The 12,490-nt window shown below is 33.1% G+C and overlaps 1 long non-coding RNA gene across 3 annotated transcripts; it reads left to right on the top strand.

The window, feature by feature from the left end:
- The first annotated feature begins 995 nt into the window (after positions 1–995).
- Positions 996–4,871, top strand: LOC132627611 (uncharacterized). 3 transcript variants are annotated; one of them, XR_009577928.1, is made up of 3 exons: positions 998–1,152; positions 1,751–2,336; positions 4,615–4,871. It is a non-coding gene; the product is annotated as an uncharacterized LOC132627611 (long non-coding RNA). The 3 variants fall into 3 exon arrangements; XR_009577931.1 differs by having other exon boundaries at positions 1,009–1,152; positions 1,746–2,336; XR_009577929.1 differs by having other exon boundaries at positions 996–2,336.
- The last annotated feature ends 7,619 nt before the right edge of the window (positions 4,872–12,490 follow it).

Here is a 12,490-nt window from a genome sequence, read left to right as displayed (position 1 = left end):
CCAGTTATTCTCGCGAAAAACAAATAAATCATTTGAGAAGTTTAAAGGCTACAAGGCAACAACTCATATAAAGTGACCTAAAGCCATTTTGTATAATTTTCAAGCAGCTCTTCCCTGAAATTTTCCCCGATAATTCAATCCATTTGTGCACATTATCCTTTTTTGCTGTAAGTTGCCTCTGTTTGTTCAATCAGAACACAACTTTGATACGCCTAAACTTTAGAGTTTATTAAGACTTTAGGTACGCTTCAAAGATTTACTTCTAGTATTTTATTTTGTAGAATGCTTCGTTGTCTTCTAATTAAAGTTTTACCCTTGCAAGGTAAAAAAACACTTACCAAGTTCACCATTACGTTTATTGGCGCATCTGTTTTCATGGATATACATTTATTCCTTCCTGATTTTCATGATATATTTATAGATATTTTCTGACCAGTAATAGGAGATGTTCCATGGTCTGCAAACAAAATACTTTCTCCTGTTATTCCAACAAAGAACTTGTGTTCTAATCTCTTAATCTTGACGATAATTTTATTCGGCTTACCAAATGGTTTCCTATAGCTTACCGGATACTAATGCTTTCAAAATCCAGATTAGATCGTAATTATCCTAAATTATTGTAAAGATTTGATGAGCCGAGGGTCTTTCGGAAACAACCGTCCTAACTTGATAGGAGTAAGGTTTGCGTACACTCTACCCTCCCCAGACCCCACGCTGTGGGATTTCACTGGGTTGTTGTTGTATTGTAAAGATTTGAGTGGTGTTGCTAAGAATTAAACTACCATGAGGAGCTTCTTTTATCTACTCATTTAGCCTCATATGATTTCTACTATATAGAAATATGAGATGGCAGTGAGGATCGACATGGCAGCTTAATGCCAATAAAATTCGAGTTGAGGGCACTTTAGACTTTGAGCGATATTAATGCAACGTGTCTTTTAAGAACTACCACGCACCAGCACCACCTGTCGTTTATACTCTCACTTATGGTAAAGTTTTTTCTTCCATCTCTCTTCATTGCTGGTGAATTTAGGAATTTCTCATGTAGAAGTTATAGTTCATTTTTGTTTTATCGTATCTGCTTTGAGTAAGCTTTTTCGGTGCAATTTGCTATTCTTATTGCCCTCTCTGTTGGTAATAACAATTTTCTTGGTATGTGTAATTTTATCCTTTTGATTTTGGGATTTATTTTTGATGATTTCTGTTCGAATGGTTTAATATGATCTCTTTTCTAATTGTTCTTTGATTAGTATGTTTGTTATAACTCTATGGAGTGGACTTTCTTAGTCTGGAGCAATACAATACTTCTTTTCCCCACAAAGTAATAAATTTTGTTTGCAAATCCTATCCACTTAAGATTTGTCTATAATTAGATGCTTCTTTCCTCTTCGTTGCACGACAATTATTTGATGTCATCTGTCCATTGAATTAAAATTTTGAATCACGTAGTAGCTATAGGTTACTTCCTTCTTCCATCATTTCCTGCATATATCATCTGGACCTTGGGTAGGAAAGGTGTTTGATGATATGTTTGACTTATTTTATTTGAAGTAACAAAGTCCACAAACTTTGTTTTAATCTTGGTGTTAGGGGATTTGTGCATTTTGTTTCCCGCTTGCTGGCGGGATGCTCAGGTTAACATTTTGATATTGGGTGCAACATTTAATCCATAAAATTCGGTCAACATATTTTTCAGAATAGGAAGGTAGGATTTCTCTGATTAGTGTTTATTTTCTCTAACCAAGCATAGTTTGACACATTGGGCGTATGCAACTAGATGATATTAATCTCCTTGGAGAGGAGACAACGGAGAAGAAGGCAGTGGAAGCGATGGAGGCTGGTAAGATATCTACCAAGAAGAAAGAGAGTGAGCTTTGATATTTCCTTCTCAGTTGATTTTGTGTTCCATTCATAATTACTATGGAAAGAAAATGCAGAACATCTTCAAACTTGAATGTGGAAAATATGTTCATTTGCTCAAGTAAATCATCAATAAGCTTCCTCGTGGTGTTGTTACTTTTGAAGGTGAAAATTCATCAATTTCTTTGGACGTTAAGCCTTGGGATGACTAAATCATATGAAGAAGCACGAGGAGGTTGTTTGCAATGTTCAGATGGAAGGGCTTTTCTGGGGAGCATGCATGACTTATTATATCCATTCAACTCTTTAACCATGCCCTAACCATTATATATATGAGTTTGGTTATTGACAAGCTGTTTCTGCATCTCTTTGACAGCCAAATTAGTTCTAATCGGCAACGGGATTAAGAAATTGCAAATCATGCTTACCATCGTGGATGACCTGAAATTTGGGCTGCGTAGAGCCCCATGTTGTTGGTAAGTTTTTGCGCATTTGTGCTTGAGATTCTGTGGATTTCCTTATGTTTCTTTTGATAGCATTTCCTAATGGGGAAAACTTTGAGGTAGGGAGTCGAAGTTGTTATTGCTAAAACTTTGAGAAGATACACCATAATAAAGGCAAAATTTCAAATTGCGCCTCTATCTAAATTTGTCAATTCTCCTTTTCTCTTTTTCTTCTGTAATATGATTTATATTCCGGATTTGGATGATAGTTTAATATCTATTTTAAGGCTAACTAGAAAATAAAGAAAACTTGGAGCTAAATAAACAAATTTGTGGTATCTCTCTGAGAAGGTTGAATTTTCAGGTTCAATGTTGGATCAAATAGATGCTTCCCTACTTAGCTACTACTACTCTGTATTTCAAATGAGTATCATTGGTCAACCTCTTATCTTTGTGTTCAAACACATAAGATACAAATCTGACACTTTATTAAACCTTAGTTTTTACAAGTCATAATATGGTTTCAGGCAAAATAACTTCAGAAACTACTACTACTACTACTACAGGTCAATCTAGCTTTTTCCATTTTGATTTTGTTATTTTAAATATGCAAGGAAATCACATTCACTTCCTAAAAGAGTGGTGGAATACCTTGAACCTGGGCAGTAAAATAGGCATAGGTAAAGAGAATATCATTCTCTATTTAGATTTAAGTTGGATTATAAATATAAATCTCTTGAAAATGTATCGTGGTTGTCAAAAATTGGAAAATAAGAGCAAAAAAGATCCCTAAGGTTGGTTAACCTGTTGGTTTTGAAGGGTTAAATAGGTACAGTTAATAGAGATCAATTGTTCAAGTGATCATAGGTTTTATTTAGGTGGTTATCTGAAATATGCAAAGAAGTTCAAGGGGATATCTATGTATCTGGCCCTTAAAGTATAATATATCTATGTTATCCAGTATTCTTGATTTCTGATTAATATTAGGTTGGTTGTAGCAATGAATTTGGTAATGCGGCTTTTTGTGAGATTCAATGAATCTCAAATGGTTTATTATTTAGTTCTCATCCAACTTTTCCAGCATAGCTAATGAGATTAACATGTTTGTTCAATCTTCTTGAGTTTTGCCTTTAGGTTAGAATGTCCGTCACCTGCAAGTTGTTCTCTATTTCAAACAATCAGATTCTAACAGATGTGCTTAGAGGGAAATATTTGTCAATAATATCTAAGGTATACCCGCTTTGATGTTTAGTGCATTTTCATCACTATTTCTCATGGTATTTTTACTCCATGAAACATATTTGACATTTTTCTGAGAAAAACACTTAGAGGAACAGAGGAACACACTGCAGCAAGTTAATCCATCATTACAACTTTCTTAGAAGCAGAATCAAAGTTTTATAATTGATCACTTCTATATCACATCCTAGAATGCAACTTACAAAGCTTGCCATCAGGGCAATTAAAAAAAATTAAAAGACATCCTTATGCTCAGAATACTTTTTGGGAAATCAACTAAGTACAAGATTAGTTCTGATATCGCCCATTGCAAAATAGTGTTAACTGAAGCATATTTGCAACGACTATGATTTCACTTAGTATGAATTCCCTTAATTGAGTGTTGCAATTCAATTTGTTATGAATGTATAGTGAGATCAAGATGAGTGTTTTTTAAATTCAGACTGAGATAGAAACTATTGCATATTGACAACAAGAATGCACGAAAATTTTCATTACAACAAAAGAAGAGACGCTGGGAAGTTTCTCTTTGTTAGATCTTTTTTTTGGGAGGTTATTTTTGTTGTATTTTTTGCAATTATAATGGAATATCGATATCATTTAAACGGTTCTTTATCTCTTGAACCTACGGCTTGGATGTATTGCTGGTTCCATAAGAATTTTTAGTATGAGGAGATAGAAATATCGGATACCATGAAACTTTAGATAATGAAAAGTTCAGTTCCATCCATAATAATGCAAAAGTTGTGTCCTGTTGATATTGGATTACGGTTATCTATATGTTCACTTTACTCTTTTACATATAACATGCCTTCTAATCTCTTCCAAAAGTCTTAAAATATCGACTTCTCTTTGCATCCAGTAGCTATTTTATATATTAGTTCTCTTCCAATAGCTTAAAATGTCGGCTTTTCTTTGCATTTAGTAGCTATTTTCGATGTTAGTTCGGATTCAAAGATCAGATTTGGTTAGCGACTTTAAGAAAATGTTCTGGTTGATTAGAAACGCCTCAGAGAAGTGCCTGGACCACTTCCATTATATAACTTATTTACTCAGATATACTGCCCTGCAGGTAAGGAATCTTGCAGCAGACCGTTTCTCAATAGAGATGATGTTCTTGAAGAATTTTGCAGCTGATCTATATCTCTATACATGGATGGAGGTGATGTTTTGTATTACTCCATGATCTTCCACCAAATGGGAATTGCCTTTACGTTTGGAAAGAGGAATTGGTTCATTTTTTAACTTTTATGTAATTTGTATTGTTTGCATCTGGAATCAGAACTCAAATATTTTGTTGATAATTTTTGTTGGTTTTTGCACTAGAAAGCCTCTAATTTTCACATGTTAACAGAGTCATTTTATTGGTTATTTTGTGGACTTCTTTTTCATTAGAAACCAAAAAAGGAACAGGGGAATATATTACTAAGATCCAACTTTGGTTTAGAAAAGTTGTAGTAAAATGCACGAGTGAGTACTTTATGAGTAATAAAAATCCAAAAAAGAAAATAGGAAGAAGTAAAAAACGAAAAACAAACATGACAAGGACAATAATACACATAAAAATGCATGATTAATACTGTATTACTGCAAATAGTGAAAGCAGTTTGCAAAACGTGAGTTTGTGCAGGTTTTGATATTAAAGTAAGGCTTATAGTCTGTTTGACTGAGCTTCTAAAATCAATTTATTTTGAAAAGTGCTTCTCAAAAAAATACTTTTGATGAGAAACAATTTGTGTTTGACCAAGTATGTTAAAAGACACTTTTGAGTAGATTTAGCGTACACCTTCTGCACTAGATTCAACTAACATTCAATGACTTTAACCCTCCTTACAAGAAGGTTCAAAGCAACTATTAGTGCGTAGTTAAAAAAAAATGAAATGTCATCATTAGAATTCTGCTATATAAAGGATGTAACTAAGCATGCGCCAGACAACACCTCCGTTTGTGGCACTTAAAACAAAACTAAAAAGAAATTGAAATTAGGACCCAATGAGATATTTTGGTACGTTCCAATTATCATCCAAAACTGGTACATTTAGTGTACACAAAAAAAAGAGAATACGACATTTGTAAGCACTCATTAGAGCTTCAGATATGTGTTTAAAATTTTAACATAAATTACCTTAAGTTATCTGTGTCAAACGAATATTATGAAATGAACATACATAATCTTAATGAGGTCGTACACTACCGCGTGAAGCGCGGGTGCATTACCTAGTTTTTAACATAAATATAGGGCTTGAGGCAAAGATACCGGGTTCTGCCAAATCTGTAGTTAAAGAGGTGGCTCCGCCCCAGATTAGGTGTTGAAAATTTCTTGTTGAACTGGAATCTAACTTCTATTCCTTTATATCTGATTTGAGTAGAGACAAGCGATAACCACTATTGTTGAGAATTAGAAGTTTCATTTTGAGTTGGAGAATTTCAAATTGGGATCTGATTTGTTATTTGGAGTTTGATTTTGTAGTTATTGCTGAGCTGAAAATTGATGATTAATCTCGGCAAAATTCGAGGAACACCATTGACAATCTTGAAGCTAGGGAATTGGGAAAAATGAGGGTTGGGGGATTGTTCCAATTTATATGATACACTTTTCTTTTTAGTTTGTCTGAAAAAATGAAATATTCTATACTTAAAAATAATTTAACTTAAAACTTCTCCTTTTACCCTTCATGAAATGATTTAGAGTCATCCAAATATCAATGACTTGTTTTAAATAATTAGTTTCAAAAATATTTTTTTCTTTTTTAAATTTCGTGTCAAGCCGAACTATATTAGATAATTAAGATGGAGGAAAGTATTATTTCCCCCCCTTAATTAAGTTATGATATGTGTCCTGTGTAAGACAATCACTGAGAAAAAGTGGGTCAAGCACCGTAATGGTGTGTAAAAGACATACAAGAAAAAATGTTTTGTACACAAAAAGTTGTCAATGCGTCAAAATATCTCTCTCTCTCTTTATATATAAAGAGACATAAGCGATGTGGAGCAATCTAAGACCGGTATACATATTTTTTTTTCCTCAGAATTTTACCTTTTTCCCTCTATTTAATTACTAGTATCCGTACCCGCGCGGTGCGCGAACATAATTAAAAGGGAGTTAATCTTGTCAAATTGTTATTTGGTTTGATTGAGCATTAAATCACATTGTTTAAAAAAGAAAGTCATATCATCTAATTTTAATACAATGTACTGAATAGCAACATCTTTAATTAGTTAAAGAAAATGAATTATATAGTAATTGAATAATTTTTTGTCCCTTCTTTCTCTTTACTATTCTCATACACTATTTAGTACAGTTACTACATTGTTACTTTGTCACTTGGTTTAATATCATTATCAATTACTCACCTCTAAAATAATGCAATATATATATATATATATATATATATATATATATTTCTAGTACTCATGAGACATTTTGTATTTTTAAACTTATATTTTATTGTTCCAATTTTTCAATTGTCTAAATTTATCAATAATATTTTTGAGTATTACTTCGTTACTTTTTTAGTTTTTAAATAATTTAAATATAGAGATTATATTACTATCTCTATCCCCGGCCTTTTGTAGATCATTTAGTACTGTAATATACTAATTAGTTTTTCCATATTAATTTGACCTATCACTGATAATTTCCTATTTAATAGTACTAAACTATGATTTTGAATTCAACCAAAGTATAAATAGGGAAGCTTTTTAATTTTTAATTTACAATCCATAATATTTATTAAAATTATTTTTATATTATATGCAATAAAAAATATGTTGTTCTTCCTCTTATTTACAATATAATCTTTCATTTTAAATTACAAAACTTAGAATTATATTTTAATTATCAGATTTAATCAAATAAAATTAGCACATTTATAGCCTGTTTAAAAAGTACTTTTTTCAAAAGTACTTTTCAAAAAAAGTACATTTGGTTAAAATTAGTTTGTGTTTGGCCAATTAATTTAAAAAGTACTTTTGAGTAGTAATTAGTGTTTGACCAAACTTTTAAAAAGTGCTTCTATGTGTATGTTTCTCAAAAGTACTTTTCAAAAAAGTACTTTTGGAAAAAAACTATTTTTTTTAGCTTATGAAAAACTGCTTCTGCTACTCCCTAAAAACACTTATTTTTTCTCAAAAGCTTGGCCAAACACCTCATTTTTTTAAAAAAATAAGTACTTTTGGGGGGAAAATAAGCTTGGCCAAACAAGCTATTAGATGGGATAATCTAATTAAGTTGATTTTTATTATAACAGAAAAGTGCCTGGTCCTTATGTTTTTTTTTGTTTTTTTGTTTTACGGTGTCCTTATTTTATTGTTTTTTGATTTAGCCAATAAGTTAGTCTAATCTTGCAAATTTTGATTTTATTAAGTGATATAAAATTAAATGAGTCCTTTTCAAAAAAAAATTCCGTTTTAAATTTCCTTGTTTTCTTCATTAGCCTACCAAATTTTTTGTATCATTATATTACCAAGTGCCTTTTTATTAATTTGTTATTCAACATAATATTCTTTCTCTCTCTCCTAAATGTTTGTACTCAATTAAATTTGAAGCTGAAATTTATTAATGAAATCAGTTCCAGAGCAGCCACCGTGCTATGCTAAATAACCTGTAGTAACAAAATGCGTTAGTCAGAGTATTGCCAATCCAAGCCTAAGCAGGCACCATTTTAGAGTATTGAAAATGCTGGAAAAGACTTCTATATGGCTGGAAATTCTGCTTGTCCTGCCTGTTAAGTGTTCACTATTCACGACCAATTAGTGTTGGTAATTACCGCTAGGTTTTGGACTTCATCTTTTCAGTTTCCCCTTGTTATTAATCTAATAAAACTGATACTTGGGAAAATTACCTTTCAATGAAATTTATAGTAGCCAATCGAGTGGCTACAGAAGAAGTCGAGTACATATGTCAACTTCCTTCTCACTCCGTGATAAAAAGAAAATTTTATAAATGGTTATCTTTTAGATGACTTGAAAGAGCAATAATTCTTTTATATGATAAGCGTATATTATTTGAACTCTAAAAATAGAAAACTTTGAAGCAAGTTTTACCATGATTATCTACAATTAATTGAATACTACACCACCCAAAACCTTCTCTGGGTAATTGATTATAAATCCATCTTAGATGACTTGAAAGTGTGAAAATTGTTTTATACGGTAAGTGTTGGCTTGAAATTAATATCTCAAGGAGATGGGAGAGTTTAAGTAACTTTGCCAACAATAGTAAGTTTTAAGAGCAGAAATTTGTTTCATCCTTAATTTGATCATCAATTTTATGTACATATTTGTCTGAGTCAATGATCCTTGGCAATATACGCAAGGCAATTGCCTCCATTTCTGGCAGAGTATTCACAACTCGAATTATATCTGCAGGTTGTACTGCAACATCCATCATTATAAAATGACACAAATTCATCCTCTTCCAGCAGCAATTTGCTCAGAACCTTTCAATTGATCACAAGACTCAATCAACTCTTCCCACTGATCATTTCTGATACATAAATACATACTATGTACATCTCACTTTTGTCATTTATTGTTGTTGATGGTAGCCAATTTCATCCTGCTAGTGCATGGCGCATTGATAGCATGAGCTTCCTTTTGATAATATCATAACGCTCCTTCCTCCTTTCTAGTTCGATCCTGCAAAATCACACTATTTTGATCATTAATCAAGATAAGCTGATACAGTAAGGATGCAAAGCGGAAAAACATGCATATTATTGCTCAATCAAGAATTCAACATAACTAAACTAACATATGTATCATACAATAGATAAACTATCAATACAATGCAAGACAGAGAAATGAAAAGAACTACATGACTTTCATTCCTTTTTGTATCCGTACCCGCGCGGTGCGCGGACACAATTAAAAAGGAGTTAATCTTGTCAAATTGTTATTTGGTTTACTTGAGCATTAAATCACATTGTTTAAAAAAGAAAGTAATATCATCTAATTTTAATACAATGTACTGAATAGCAATATCTTTAATTAGTTAAAGAAAATGAATTATATAGTAATTGAATAGTTTTTTTGTCCCTTCTTTTTCTTTACGGAAAAGGGTCTAAAATACCCTCGAACTATTAGAATTGGTGCAAAAATACCCTCTATCCACCTTTGAACCCCAAATACCCCCGTCATTCACCTTTGAGCCCCCAAATACCTCTGACATCCACGTATGGGGTCTAATATACCCTTATTTCTAACAGTCTCATGTTGACGCCTAATTTTGTCCATCTTTTCGTCCAATTTACATTGTTGAGCTTCTATTTTATTAGAATATTAATTATATTTTTTTTTATCACAACCTTTAGTTAAATTTGTTGATGATCTCTACTACTACTACTGCTACTACTACTACTACTACCTTTTCGTTATACTAGAAAAAAAAAATCACTCATGCATTTATTCTCCTTCTGGCTTAATTGTAGTGTTAATCCTATTCGTATCTCTATAAATATTTATTTAAACATGTTTTTTGTATTACCATTTTTATCCCTTAAGTGTTGGTGGGGTTGCCTGAAAATAGAACTGATTTCACTCCAAGTCCGGACAACCAGGTTTGGAAGCAGCAAACCATAGGGGCTTTCAGATAGTTTCTTTTGAAAAAAGCAGTCCAAAGTATGACTCCCTCTTATTGACCAGGCCAACTCCTTTACGTCATACTTATAGTTGTTGTTATGTTTCTATGATTACTTTACTATTACAAGTGATAAAATTATTTACCAAAATATTTTGTCCCTCTACTTTTATTATCATTATGAAAGTCGAGAAAATCTATTTGAAATTACTTTATTCCCCAAATAAACCAAATAAATTTTTTCACCCATTTCCTAAAGTTTCTACCCAGCCCATAATCCCTTTCCTACTAAAAATCCCTAAAGGCATTAGGTTACCCCCAAAACCAAATATCCATAACTCATTGTTATTTACTCAAAATTCCTAAGACCCGTCATCTCTAAATTTCATTAAAATCAAACATTCCCCGATTCTCGTCGAAATTCCATGTCACGCCCCGAACCATGGCCTGGACGTAACACGACACTCGGTGCCTGACTACATGTGACCGAGCGAACCACATGACCTGCTAAATCATCATGATGCATAACATAAGCGGAATATAACGTGAATGCATGATGAGCCTTTGTAAAACGTAATAATTCATAATACTTAATAAAGTACTTGTTTAAAAAATGAGTGAGCCAAAATGGCTATACGACTCCAAATGTCTGACATAACATAACTGACTGGTCTAGTCTATGAAACCTCTATCATGAGTCTGACTGGAAAACATAATTACTGGGACAAGGCCCCCATCATACCTTTACATGCAAAACTAAACAGAGAAATACAATGTTTAAACCCCGAATGAGATGGGGCTCACCGATAAGCTGGTACGAGTAAATCCTAATGATCAGAAGCGTCGTCCTGTAACTCCGTACCTGCATCGTGAAATACAGGCCCCCGGGCAATAAAAGGGGACGTCAGCACATTGAATGTACTGGTATGTAAAGCAACCGGAAGAAACAACAGGGGACATGGAATAACATGATAAGAACTGAAACTGGAAACTTGGACATGAACATGAGCATGAGCATGAGTACATATACGTATACATAACATGAGTAAAACATGATAAGTAGGGAGAGCATTTCATAAACCGACATATCATATCACCACGTGGGTACGTGGAGTCTGGTACCTCGCCGGACCAGCAGAGCCCCTATACCTTGCCAGGGTATAAGGTAGTAATTTACCACGTAGGTACGTGGAGTCTGGTACCTCGCCGGACCAGCAGAGCCCTCATACCTTGCCTGAGGTAGTAAGGTACCTGAGGGATCCATTCAGTGTAAAATTAAGGTATCGTCCTATCTGGGCGGAGCGATCCTTGTCCTACGGTGGCTCCGTAGTTTCAGGATATCTGAGCCTTCTCGGTAATTTGTGCAACTCCCAAAAACATGAACATAATATATTTGGCTAAGAAGCCCATGACTTTCGTGAATTTACTTGTACTTGTCTTGAAATCATGATTTCACGAAATAGCTTGTAAACATGGTTTCATGAAATAGCTTGTAAACATGGTTTCATGAAATAATCTTGTAAACATGGTTTCATGAAATAACTTGTAAAATAGTTTCATAAGATGACTTGTCATAGTCTTGCAAACATGTTCTTGATTCATGAGTAATACAATAGTTCATAATCATATATTTGTAGTTGACTTGAAAACATGTTTATAACTTGCAAAATAACTCATGCAGTTTCATATGAACATAATGAGAACACATGAGGAAGAATTCATGATTCATGGATTAAGCTAGGATCCCTAATGTCCGTAATGGAAGATTAGGAATATAATAACGAACATAGATACGGAATTCATGTACATACATACATAATTACGGGCTACCAATATGTTGGATTTAATGCCCTAGGATTTGAACTTCATGGATTTTATAAACGGATCATGGGGAAAACGTAGAGGTTCCCACATGTGGATGGAAGTTCTACATACCTTAACCTCCCGCTTTTGAGCGTATCACAATGTCTTTCAATCCCTTCAACTTCAATCTATAGCAATACAAGTCATAGGGATTCTATGTTAGCAACCATATCCATGTTTTGTTCATCTAAGCATTTTATCAAACACTTAATAGGCATGAAGCTTTATAACCCTCATTAATGGTGTTTTCTTCACCAAATCCCCATCCTTTTACTTCTAGCTAATTCTACAATCCCATTAGATGTAATTAACATCATTTTTCATCAACCATATGGATACAACAATCCCAAGTCAACAATCCAACAATTCTAGCATAATTCATATAATCATCTTCAACAAACCCAATTATTATTCTCCCAAGAATTCATCAATTCACAACTATAAGTGATTAGGGAGTAGAAATATTACCTTTTTGGGTAGTCACCACGAAATCAACACCCCAAGT

This window comes from Lycium barbarum, chromosome 2, assembly GCF_019175385.1.
Source record: "Lycium barbarum isolate Lr01 chromosome 2, ASM1917538v2, whole genome shotgun sequence".
Classification (NCBI taxonomy): domain Eukaryota; kingdom Viridiplantae; phylum Streptophyta; class Magnoliopsida; order Solanales; family Solanaceae; genus Lycium; species Lycium barbarum.
The sequence above is the reverse complement of the archived record's forward strand: the minus strand, read 5'-3'. Positions and strand labels throughout refer to the sequence as shown.